The sequence below is a fragment of the Canis aureus genome, chromosome 21 (genome assembly GCF_053574225.1).
Source record: "Canis aureus isolate CA01 chromosome 21, VMU_Caureus_v.1.0, whole genome shotgun sequence".
NCBI classification, from domain to species: Eukaryota; Metazoa; Chordata; class Mammalia; order Carnivora; family Canidae; genus Canis; species Canis aureus.
Window position 1 is genome coordinate 24,779,883 of NC_135631.1, and position 13,559 is coordinate 24,793,441.

The 13,559-nt window shown below is 37.9% G+C and overlaps 1 long non-coding RNA gene across 25 annotated transcripts in view; it reads left to right on the forward strand.

Moving 5' to 3' along the window:
• Positions 1 to 13,559, forward strand: part of LOC144292805 (uncharacterized) — a 230,447-nt gene that overhangs the window by 60,371 nt on the left and 156,517 nt on the right. For 2 of the 25 annotated variants that reach the window (XR_013360195.1, XR_013360191.1), the window contains one exon: positions 13,159 to 13,541. The exons of the other annotated variants lie outside the window; for them this stretch is intronic. This is a non-coding gene — a long non-coding RNA (uncharacterized LOC144292805). Of the gene's footprint in view, positions 1 to 13,158; positions 13,542 to 13,559 lie in introns of those variants that run through there. 25 annotated transcript variants of the gene reach the window in all.

The following is a 13,559-nucleotide window of genomic DNA, read 5'->3' on the forward strand; positions in this document are numbered from 1 at the left end:
CCCGGTGCATGGAGCCTGCTTCTCCCTCTGGCTCTCTCTCTCTGTCTCTCAGTCTTTCATGAATAAATAAATAAATAAAATCTTAAAAAAAAAAAAAATCCCCAAAACAGTGATTTATATTCTGAGGTGAATAAGAAAATGGTCTAAAATGAGCTAAATCTTCATCATATCGTAAAGTCAAACAATAATGCTGGACATTAATGAATCAAGAAATAGTGGAGTGAGCATATCATTAAATGATGCAAAGCTCTAATGGAAAACTACAAAAAGCAGTCAGGAGTTACAAGTGGTAATTTCTGGGGCACCTGAGTGGCTCAGTCTGTTAAGCATCTGGCTTCAGCTCAGTTATGATCTCTGGATCCTGAGATTGAGCTCCACGTTGGGTTTCCTGGTCAGCGGGGAGCCTGCTTCTCCCTCTCCGTCTGCCCCTTCCTCCTCTCATGCTCTCTCTCAAATAAATAAATCTTAAAAAAAATTTAAAAAATTTAAAAAGTGGTTATTTCTGAAAGTAGGACTAGGAGTGGAGGTGTGTATAAGACAGGGAACTACTTATTTCCCCTACAAGTCCTATTGTACTATTTGATTTGTAAAATGAAGTACAAGTATTATTCTGAAAAATTTAATTAAGTAAATTTTAATGGTTCCTCCATGGCAGTGTTTCTGTTTATAAAATTTTGTTTATAATTTGTCAAGATTACATCTATGTCAAAATATGTTTTCTATTATTGGCATAACTAATTACCATAAACTTAGTGGTTTAGAAAAAAACACAGCTTTACTGTCTTACAGTTTTGTACTTCAGAAGTCTAACGTTGGTCTCATTGGTCTCATATAAAGGTGCTAGCAGGGCTGTGTTCCTGTCTAAAGGCTCTGAAAGAGAACCCATTTCCTTCACTTTTCCAGCTTTTTGAGACTTTTTACATTTCTTGGTTCATAGTCCCCTTAATTCATCTTCAAAGCCGTCAATATAAAATTTCTCTGATCCTCCTTTCATCATCAGATTGATCTCTCTCTCTCTCTCTTTCTTTCTTTCTCAATTTGTCTCTCTATGATTGACCACAGCAGGGAAAATACCTTGATTTTAGGGACTCAAGTAATTAAGTTGGGCCATTTGGATAATCCAGGAGAAGTTTCCTATTTCAAAGTCCATCACCTTAATCAATCTGTAAAATCCTTTTTTGACATTTAAGGTAACATATTCATAGGTTCTGGGGATTATAGCATGGAGATCTTTTGGACCGTTATTCTTCCCACAAAAAAATTAAAAACTCAACTGTACCAAATCCACAACTCTACCTATTAGTATACCCAGAAAAAAACATGTAAGCTCCTAATTATAAAATTAAGATCATGAAAATAAATCCAACCTTATGATAAAACTCTTCCTATCCTTCCCTCAGAAAAGAGAGATATGTATATGTCTCTCAAGAGCTTTTGCTTTGTTCCTTTTGAAGGTATTTTTGCTGGTGGCTCCCAAGGGGACAAGATGAACACATATATTTGGTGTGAGGAGGCATAAAATGGTCAGATTTTGTGGAATGAAATTAAGAGTGGAAATTGAGTTTGAGAAGAGTTTTTTCCCCCCCCCCCCCCATGGGATATTTCTATCCTCAACTGTATGTAGCTATCTGGATGCTCTGGGCTGCTTTGGATACTGTGCATACTATACACCATAGAGAATGCTCTGGAAAATACCAGTAAGGATCCTGATAGGACTGAAAGGAACTCTGAGGCTGAACCACTGCGAGTATCCTTTAGCCCATCCAGAACTGGGTGTTCAATTAATCCTAGAACTGGCATCCAGAAGTAACTACAGGCTATAAAGGATGGACAGCAAAAATATTACATCCTTGGTCTAAGAATGCAGACCCTCTCCTGGTTCTCTGTTTTGTGCCCTCAGGATTCTTACTAAAGCATAGAAACTCCAAATGAATTGGTGGAGGGCTCAGAAGATATATTTTCTGACAGAAGCCACTTGTTTAAGGATAGGGAAATGGATTTTGGATGTAATTTTGCATTACTGTTCCAGAACATACTAGATGTGTAGTATTGAACACTTTTTTTTTTCATCTGTGACTCTCAAACTTCCCTGTAAAATGAGAATTGCAAATGGTCTCTCCAAGGCTGTTGTGATATTTAATGGGATAGCATATGAGATTCTTTTTCTTATTGCCTTGTTCATGACATGTTTAAATGGTATTTGACCAATTTTGGCTAAGCCACAACTCACATTATCTAACACAATGAATACGTACGTCCCTCTGTGCATGAAGAAAACTAATATATATATTTTTTGGAATCTATTATATCTCAGGCATTTTGTGAGAAGTGGGTGGAATACAAAATGAATAAGATTCATTATCTTTTCTCAAGTTACTTAAACTTTAGTTGAAGATACAGGATATAAATAAGTAAAATTAAAGAGCACAATATTTAAATATCAATTGAGACACACTATAAAAAAGTGACATATAATCTAGAGAGGCATATATATGTGCTGTAGACTGTCACCACTGTTATCAGCACTAATAATAATGACTCACAGGGAAAAAGAAGATGGCCCCAAAGTGGACCTTTCAGTGATAACTAAAGATAATTCTATTCAAATAATTTAAATTAGGAAATATTCCAAATAACTATCTATGCCAAAGAAACCACCTTTAAATTAAACCATTGATACTTATACAATAAAAGCATAATCTTTCAAAATGTTAAAGCAACAAGGTTCTAATTGGATTGTCTGGCCCGCTGAGGATTAAGTTAAATGATCGTTTATGCTTCGGCCCTTGCTGAAATTCCTTTTAAAATGTTCACATTTTGTTTTCCTGCTTTAAACAATAGAGCATTGTGAACAAAATAACAGCAAGGTATTATAGGAATTACGGAATTGCAAGAAAGGTTGGCTATTGAGATGGACAATCAATGACCCTCAAACATTTTAAGAACACTTCTTAGGGGCTGCTAACGTCACTCACAAGATTTTTTGTTGTGTTTTTGTTTTTCATTTCATTGTCTTGGGGGTATCTTTGTGATTAGCCTTTCTCTGAAAGAAGAGTAAGTGAAATATTCCAGTACACTGAAAGGCATGGTTACCTGGATTCCAGTAAATCAGAATATTCCTCCATCTGTTGGGGGAGGTACTGATGGAAAAGGGTTCTGTTGTATTTGACACCAGACTGCCAGCTTGGATTTAGAGATGAAAGTCTAAAAAATGCCATATAGCTGCTCCAGCTTTCAGTGCCAACTGCAGAGATCAATATCATTTATACACCACAGTGAGCTCTTTTGTTCAGAAATCTCTCTGCCTCTGAGTCCCAGCGAGAGAATAAAGCTTCAAACTTTGTGTGTTCACATGGCAGTTTTCTCCATGGATAGTAGTGAGCCCTTATGAAGTCCAAGTGAGCTGTGTTCTGTGTAATGTGTGCTGTGTTTCCAACGTGGGAGTGTGAGGCTGCTTCCTACCCCCCCCCCCCCGAATTTATTGATAGTGACTGATTCACTTTGGAGCTAAAGAGCCCTCTTGGAAAAAGATTTACTTGGGGCTGACACCTGGAATGCAGACCCACACAGGCACAACTGATGGACTGAAGGGCGCCTGAAAAAAGCCAAATTGCCATGGTGGACTGGAGGACTGGTGGGAGACAATCAACCCTGAGTGAAGATAAGCTAAATTCAGCCATGGGAACCGAGGGTTGGAGAAGACAGTGGCACTGGGGAAAATATGTTGCCTGTAACTCTTGGCATTTACACCCTCTGGTGGAGAAGGTTGTATATGTTGAAAATATAGAAACAAATAATGTACAAGTGCCTTGATCTTATCCTCTTTATGACTCTGTAAGAGTGACAGTGATTGCTTATTCAACTTCTTTCTGCTTTTATCAGATTTGTTCTCAAGATGCGTAATTTAGGATATTGAGAATAGGTAGAAATTCATGTTTGGTTAGAACTTCATGGTAAATGATTGGTAGCAAGTTGAAGGTTGTGTTTAAGATGGACAGCTTTAATGAAGACTTAAAGAACTGGAGGATATGGAGCATGGAAAGGTGCTGTTGAGGGCAGGAGGGGTTCCAATTTTTATGTGGCTGAAAGCTTATACAATTATTGGGATCCTCTTTGAGAGAAAGAGTATGGGGACCCTGGGTGGCTCAGCGGTTAAGCACCTGCCTTCGACCCAGAGCATGATTCCAGAGTTCTGGTATCGAGTCCCACATCGGGCTTCCTGCATGGAGCCTGCTTCTCTCTCTGCCTATGTCTCTGCCTCTCTCTCTCTCTCTCTCTCTCTCTGTGTGTGTCTCTCATGAAAATAAATAAATAAAATCAAAAAAAAAAAAAGAGAGAAAGAGTATGAAACTGTAAAAAAACAAAATTAGGTATGAAAGTGAGTGCTTATTTAGGAAGAGAAAATAAATCACCATAAACTGCAAATGTTAATGAGCTTTCAAATATCACAAACATCATTAAATATATAATACTTTTCTTAATTAATTATTGTACACAGTAATGTGAATATGTTGAAACCTTAACCTCTAATATGAGGGTACTTGCAGATGGATCCTTTAGGAGATAATTTCAGCTAGATTAGGTCATGAGGGTGGAGTCCTCTTTGGCCCTTATAAGACACACCAGAGAGCTCATTCTCAATCTCTCCTTAGCATGTGCACAAAGGCTAGGTCATGTGAGCACACAGTGTGATGGCAGCCACCTACAAGCTAAGAGAAAAAGGCCTCTGAATGAAATGTGGCTTGGCAGCACCTTGATCTTGAACTTACCAGATGCCAGGACTGTGAGAAATAAATGTCTGTTGTTTAAGCGGCTTAGTCTGTGGTATTTTGTTATGGCAGCATAAGCAGAGTAAGACATGTTCATAATAGCATTTTTCCATATATAGTTTTTGGCTGCATATATTGAGCATTTCTTCATGGGAAAAACATAAGATTTTTGCCATATTTTCAGCCTTAACATGGTTGATTAAAAATGTATTTTATTGTTAATAGTTGTGATGCATAAAATATATGACTTACCTTACAGATACGCTCATCATTTGATAAGTTTGTGCCCTAAAAATAAACGAATTCTGATAAATCCATGTTTCCCACTAAAAAGGCAAAAATAGATGGTAATTTTATATTTGCAAATGACAGATTATTAAATATTTTCCAGAAAGGAAAGGATTTCCCTGTTTCCTCTGCTTGCAATTTTACATTTTTGATGATTTGAGAAATTTTCTACAAGCTAGGTTCGGGTTCTTCCATTTTGAATCTGGTTTCTCCTCCACTACCTAAACAGTTCCGGTGCTAGGTGCTATAGGACAGATTCACTTTTCATTATAATCTCTGCCTCTGTACCTTTGTGTTTATGATCCTGGGTGAGTTGGCACCATGGACAGTGGGAGTATTCCTGAAAGCCATTGCCCCCGAGGAAAGCTAGAGATAACTGTAAACCACATAGGTATGTTCGACTCACACTAAATGTGTCTTAAATTCAACTCTTCCTTAGATTCCCAAAGTTGCCCCCCAAATCCCATGATTCCTGTAGTTATTCCATTGCTTCCTGACATGAGAACAGATGTGACACAGGGGAAGTCAGAGTGTGAAGAGACAGTGATCTTAAATTCTTTCACTTAAATATATTATTTTCCCAAATTTACAGAAACATGTGGGATGATAGGAACACATTGCTAGAGTCTCTCCTTCCCTCCCTCATTGATCTTTTGCTTAGTTGTTCTATCCACCATCAAAAGTGGGGTTTTGAACTCTTCAACTATTTTCATTGATTTGTTCACTTGTCTCTTCAGTTCTATCAGTTTTTGCTTTGTGTATTTTGGTCTCCGTTGTTAGGTACATATATGTTGTTTTATTTTCCTGATGGAATTACCCTTTCATCATTATTATTATAAAATTTCCATCTTTATCTTTAATAACCTTTTTGTTTTTAAAATCTATTTTGTCTGATATTAGTGTCACTGCTCCAGTTCAGATACTTTCCAGGGAAAGTGATAATTATTGGTCTTATATTGCATAGAATACAATCAATATCATTTTTATTTCTATATAAAAATTCATCATGTGGGAGGAGACAGAAAACACCACCAATATTGGAAAAAGAAACATTGTATCATTAGGAATAACTAACCTTCATCATTGATTCTTATTTGTTTTAGTCAGTGAAGCTATGCTATTTGGACAGCTGTGTGATGCAATAATCTTTTGGATGAAATATAAAAAAGGAACTTTAAAATCATACTTTGGAATTCTGCTTTCTAGTTTAGAGTGAGGGAGGAGGCAATATGGGTTAGTGTTTTTCTTTGCTTGGAGTTCAGTTCCACTGACATCATGAGAACTTGTTTGTAGATGAGAATAACTTCTCTAAAGTTTCATCACCATCGAGACAAACTAGACAAGCAAGTCCCAAGCTAGACATCTTGGAGTTATCCACAATTCTTCTTGTTTTCCCATGTCCCACATCAATACAAGCTGTGTCTTCAGCTCTGAAGTCTGGCCTCATTTACCACTCTTTCCCAGATCCACCTTACCCTCCTACAGAAGTCAATAGCCTCGATAGTACCTCTGTATTCTTAAAACAGTTCTTATGCTCTTGTTATATGCTTCTTACATAGTACTGTGATTCTCTTCTTAAATATTTGACCTCCCAATGATAATAGTGCATTCTAAGAATAAGGACTATATATTGCTTATCTTTGTGCCTTCCATGACTGATATATGCCTAACAGATGTTTAGACCTCTTGAGAACTTAAACATGAGCTCCAATATATTTAACCAGCTAGTACTAGAGAGTATTTGGAGGGTAAAAAAGTAAAAAAATAGACGTACTTGTGCCAGATGTTTATGGTTATGAATGTCACCTTAAAAATTAGGGGGAAAATGGGTTATATATTAAATAATTATGTATTTAATATTTAATCATTGAGATAATCTATATTCATTAAGACAGTAATTAGCATATGTTCCCTTTGGGTTTATACTGCTTGATGAAATTATAGATATTTAACATATAACTAGATTTTATTTTAAGTGGCTCTACACCAAATATAGTTTTAAAAACACATTCATATGAACAACAGCGTGAGAGCCCATTAATAACTGCAGGTTTTCTAACAAGCTGTTTGGTTGAAATTGGCTTATATTTAATCTAGTAGAAGAAAGGATCCTTCCAAACTAGGATCTTCTCTATCTCCAGAATTAGTCTGTTTGCCAGGTTTCCAGGAATTTTGGTTTGATGGGTCCAAACTGTTGATTTTTAAAACTTTTTAAAAAAGTTTTAATTTTGATTCCAGTTAGTTAATATACAGTGTTATATTAGTTTCAGGTATACATGATACTGATTTAACAACTGTGCTCATCACAGCAAGGGTGCTCCTTAATCCCCATTTGTTCATTTTTAAAAGATTTATTTACTTGAGAGAGAGAGCAAGCATGAGTAGCGGGGGCAGAGGGAGAGGGATAGAGCATATCAGGCAGACTCTTCACTGATCACAGAGCCTGATGCAGGGCTCAATCTCATGACCTTGAGATCACAACCTGAGCCAAAACCAGGAGTCACATGCTTAACTGACTGTGCCACCCAGGTGCTCCTGTTGATATTTTTTTTTTATCAACCGAGAGTATTCTCAAACCTGAGACAGATATAGAGCCTTAGAATCTTGAATTTGAGTGGGATATCCCAAATCAACATAGCTTAACTTTTACATTTTACAGTTGAAGAAACTGAAGCCCTAGGAATAGAAGTGATTTTTTTAAAGGGCAAGAACCTACATTTCTTAAGTTCTAGCCCAGTGCTTTCTTCCCCATACCATTCAGCTTCTTACAGAGCATTTAATAAACAGATTCAACACAATACCTACCAAAATCCCAGCTGTTTTGCAGGCCCTGATGTCTTTGCTGATCCTAAAATCCTTATGGAAATATAAAGGACAGAAAATAGCCAAAACAGTCTTGAAGAAGAACAAAGAGACTCACACTTTCCCATCTCAAAACACACTACAAAGCTACAGTAATTAATTGACAATGTGGTACTGGCTTAAGGATAGACATGGATAGCAATGGAATAGAACTGAGAATCCAGAAATTCATTCTTATCTTCATGGTCAATTGATTTTCAAGAGGGTCAAGATAATTCAGTGGGAGAAATAATAGTCTTTCTAAAAATTTGTGCTGGGACAACTGCATGTCCAAATACAAAAGAATGAATTTGAATCTCTACCTCACACTACATACAAAAATGATGTAAAAATGGAACATAGACCTCAATGTAAGAGCTACAACCTGGAAGCTCTTAGAAGGAAACATAGGAGTAAATCTTCATGACCTTAGGTTGGACAGTGGTTTTTTTAAATGTGGCACCAAAAACAGAAGCAACAACAACAACAAAAGAGATAAAATGAAAATCATAAAAATGAAAAATGTTGTGCTTCAAAGGTCACCATCAGTAAAGTGGAGAGACAATCCACAGAATAGGAGAAAATATTTGCAAGCTATATATCTGAGGTGAGACATATCAAGAATATACAAAAATAAATCTTACAATTCAGCAATTAAAAGACAACGAATTAAAAAATGAGCAGAGGTTTTGAATAAACATTCCTCTGAAGAATATATATGAGTGGCTAATAAGCACATGAAAAGATGTCTAACATCGTTAGTCATAGGGAAATACAAACCCAAACCATATGCCCCAGAAATTCCACTCATAGGTAAATACTCAAAAGAAGTGAAAATTTAGGAGATCCCTGGGTGGCTCAGCGGTTTAGTGCCTGCCTTCGGCTCAGGGCATGATCCTGGGGTCCCGGGATAGAGCCCCACATCTGGCTCCTTGAATGGAGCCTGATTCTCCCTCTGCCTGTGTCTCTGCCTCTCTGTGTGTGTGTGTGTGTCTCATGAATAAATAAATAAAATCTTAGAAGTGAAAATTTATGTCCACATAAAAACTTGTACCAAAATATTAATCGTAACATTATTCAGAATAACCAACATGTAGAAATAACCCAAATGTTCATCAATGTTGATAAATGGATGAACAAAATGTAATAATCCATACGATGGAATATTAATTTGTAATAAAAAGGAATGGAGTATTTTTTTTTTTTTGAATGGAGTATTTTTTAAAAGATTTATTTATTTATTTTAGAAAACAGCATGTGTGTGTACATGCACCTGGTGGGGGAGGGCTGAGGGAGAGGGAGAGAAGCAGATTCACCACTGAGCACGGAGCCCCACTGGGGCTGGATCCCAGGACCCTGAGTTCATGATCTGAGCCAAAATCAAGAATCCGACACTTAAATGACTAAGCCACTCAGACATCCTGGAATGAAGTATTAATACATGTTACAACATAAATGAACCTTGAGAACATTCTGCTAAGTAAAAGAAATTAGTCACAAAACTACATCTTGTATGATTCTATTTATATGAAATGTCCTGAATTGGCATATCCCGAAAGATAAAATTAGATTATTAGTTGCCACTGATGGGGAGGCAGAAGGAGGAAAGCAAAGTGACTGCTAGTGATTTCTTTCTTTTCGGTGTGATGAAAATGTTTCAGAGTTAGTTAGTAGCGATGGTTCCATAATCTGTGAATATCCTAAAACTACTGCATTTTACACTTAAAATAGTAAGTTTTATAGTATATAATAAATTATAGATCAATAAAGCTGTTATAAATGAAACTTCTGTGAGACAAGGACTATTAGTAACTACATTTTGTAGATTAGAAAATTAAGGGAGCTCCTGGGTGGCTCAGTTGGTTAAGTGTCTGCCTTCTGCTCAAGTCATGATCCCAGGGTCCTGGGGTCGAGCCCTGCATTGGTCTTTCTGCCCAATCGGAAGTCTTCTTGAGGATTCTCTCTCTCTCCCTCTTCCTCTGCCCCTCCTCCTGTTTACACATGCTTGCTCTCTCTCTCAAATAAATAAATGAATCTGAAAAGAAAATGACTTGAGACTGGGATTTGAATCCAGGTAATCTGATTCTAAGTCCTTCTGCTTTCTAGGCACTCATGGACTCTACTGCTATAATGGAAGAGTGGTTCTTTGTACCACTAGTATGTGTATAGGGATTGATACAGCATACCTAACAACTCAGGATCACCTCTTGTATCCTGCATGGCCCGAGTTAGTTGATCTCTCACGGACTCCTATAGACAAATCAGGTTAGCAAGAAATATACTTAGGTTCACATGAAGAATGCCCATCTGGGTGATTTCGTCTTTTCCCCTTAAGCTGACCAATGTGTACAGACACAGCCAAAAAGTATCCAGCTACACATTAAAATGTGTACATGATTAAATATACTGCCCAAGTCTCTACAATAGATTTTTTGGTGCCTTATATTTGAAGAAAGGATTTTGCCAATCCATGAATGATTTGATATCATTCGCTCATGACTGAATATAACTGGCCATTTGTCTAAATTTGTACTCCTCACAGATTTGCTAGTTGGAGATATTTCTTTCTACTCCTTCTATTATTTTTTCTATTTCTTCTACTCTTTCCCAAAGAATCAGTTCATACATCCTTATTGCCCTGTGATATTTCAAATGAAGCCTTGCCCGTTAGCTGCGTATGTGGTACTCCCAGCTCTCCAGCATACAGGCAGGGGTCAGAAAGGGAGAAAACAAACAAAAGTCCCTAAGTGTTTGTGCATTGACATCCTTGCAAAGGATTAAAAGCCCTTTCTGGAGTCTTACTTTTATATAAGAACTTTGTTTATCTAGTTTTCTAGTTCACATGAAATCAGAACCAGTGAGTTAGAAATTTTAGGGAGACTTAAAGACATTGATACACCAAGAAGGGACAGCTGAGACAATACAAATTCTGTCAGAGGCCCTAAACCCTGCCAGTAATATCCTAGTTGCTAAGTGTCTCTACATCCTAAGTTGAATGCAAGACCACCTAGCAGGACCTTGCTTGGTGATTGTAAAACAAATGCATTGAGCCACAGCAGCAGCATCCATCTGGAGATTGAGGGGACAGGGCCTTGACAGAGAGGATTTCTTCTGGAGTAATACCACTGCCTTGTGTGGTTCCCTACTCAGTGGAGGAGGAAAAGGAGAGGTTCATCTTTCACCTTCAACCAAATGAGAGAGACTTCAGAGCTTGCTATTTGTCCCTTGAGCAGACACTTTAATATCTGTGGTGATGGAAATGTTCCTCTTGCCATTATGGTGGTCATTATCCACATGTGTCTACTGAGGGCTTGAAATACAGCTAGTGAAACTGAGCCACTGTATTTTTAATTCTGTTTAGTTTCTATTGATCTATATTTAATTTAAACAGCCACATATGGCTAGGGGATACTTCATTGGACTGTACGGTTCTAGTGTATTCTTTATGAATATTTTTAGTAGCCATAGTGAGTTAATGCTTATTGGTAATTTGCTGTACCGGATACTGCACTGAGCATTCTAGTACCATTATGATCCTCCCAACAGCCACTTGATACAGGCACTCTCATTATCTTGATTTTATCCATGAGAAAAACCAAGGCACACAGAGGTTAAGTAAGGGACGGAATTAGGCTGGAACTAGAGGGTTTGATTCCAGAGCTTTTGCTTTTAACCATAGCCCTCTGTTTTGTAGACTTGCCCCTTTGATCTTTCCTCTCCCATATTCATTAATAAAATAATGGGAAACAGTAGCAAGGGTCATCTCTGGAGACTTCATTTATACCTTCCGTACTGTATCTTCTGATCTTTCTCAACTACTTTTGTATATATACATGTATATATTTTTATACAGCACCTCTGAGGCAGAGTAATTCCATTTGTCTTATTTTGTAATCATCTTTGTTGAATAGTAAGTGGAGTCTTTGAAGATGAAAAGATTTTTTATCCTTGAAATATATGTTTGGGAGGTCCCTAAGTGCCTTCGTATGTTTGATATTCAGAAGCCTGAGAACATATTATCACCTCTACTCCAGAAAAACCTCATTTGGTCCATAATGAGAATGAGTCTTGGGAGCTTTTTGACATGGTTTTCAATGAAGAAGGTGCTTTCCTTTTTGATACACGAGCAAACCATGGAGTACCATTTGTGCTTTTTATTTTCCAAATGGGATAATTATATAAGATGAAAGATTTGTGCCTTAATATTTTTATTCTAGGTGCATGGGAAGACTCTATTGATTTTATATAAGTAGAATATCCAATGACTGCAGAAAGAGGATTCACAGGCAGTCTTTAACATAATATTATAGGATGGTAGTCATTACCTAGCAGAAATGAATTTGCACCATATATAAGGCTCTATATACACAGTATCTTCTCGATACCCTCTACTTAGATATCATTAGTCTGTTTACAGGTGGGGAAACTGAGCTTTAGAAAAATTCAATCATTTATCCAAGTTCATTTTGTAGAATCATATCCAATCAATATCCAAACCTGGATTAATTTGACTCCAAAACTGTCTCCAGGAGAAGTAGGATGGTTGAGCAGTAGATTTCAACTATGGCTGGACATTAGAACTTTTAGAAACCCCAGTCCCCAGGCTTCACACCAGACCACTTAAATAAGAATCTCTGGGAGGTAAGACTCAGGCATCAGCACACTGGAAAGCTCTCCATGTGATGCCAGTGGACATCCCAGGTGGAGAACCATGCTGAAATAACCATGCACCTGATTCTGTTATGCTTCCTGTCAGGCAACATTGTGATGCCCCTTAAGATTCAATGGTGGGGGATCCCTGGGTGGCGCAGCGGTTTGGCGCCTGCCTTTGGCCCAGGGCGCGATCCTGGAGACCCGGGATCGAATCCCACATCGGGCTCCCGGTGCATGGAGCCTGCTTCTCCCTCTGCCTGTGTCTCTGCCTCTCTCTCTCTCTCTCTCTCTCTGTGTGACTATCATAAATAAATAAAAATTAAAAAAAAAAGATTCAATGGTGGGTAGATAGAAGACCTGCTGCATTTCCTAAGGCATTTATACATTATCTGGAGGAAGTAATTTGAATCGTGGGTATCAGTTTTTCATACCAGAGAACTGAAGCTAATCTCTATTTTGAGCCCCATCTTCATTCTCTTTGGGATTACGAAGCAGTTGAGTCACCTCTAGGGAACCAAGTCATGTCAGTCAAATCAGGATTCAAATTTGGTCAATTTAAGTCTTACATCATTTCAGTGTTTTTGCTCACTCTCTTTTTCTCCCCCAGAAAGAGGCTCTCCACCAAGGAAGATGAAATAGGACTCTCCTGCGGGTGGCTATCATTTTCCTCCATCAGGACTGGCTATGGCTTGGGTACCTGGTCTTCAGATGTTAGCCTGTAGTCCTGGGCATAGTTCTTGTCTTTGCGGCTCCATACTGTATTTGCTGGTGTCTCCCTCATCATGACTGTAGGATCTCATCAGGTCTGCCAGTCCATCCCACCCCTACTGGACTCTTTGAGACATGGAAAATACAAACTCCCTCATGGAGATGATGTGGTGGAGTCAGCAAATACCCGCTCACAAGAGCTGTGTGAGTCTTACCATCTTGTGTTCAATGACGTCACCTCGGTAGCTTGAAACTAGCCTAATAAAGCTCCATGTATGAGTTTCCTGTTGATTCTATAAC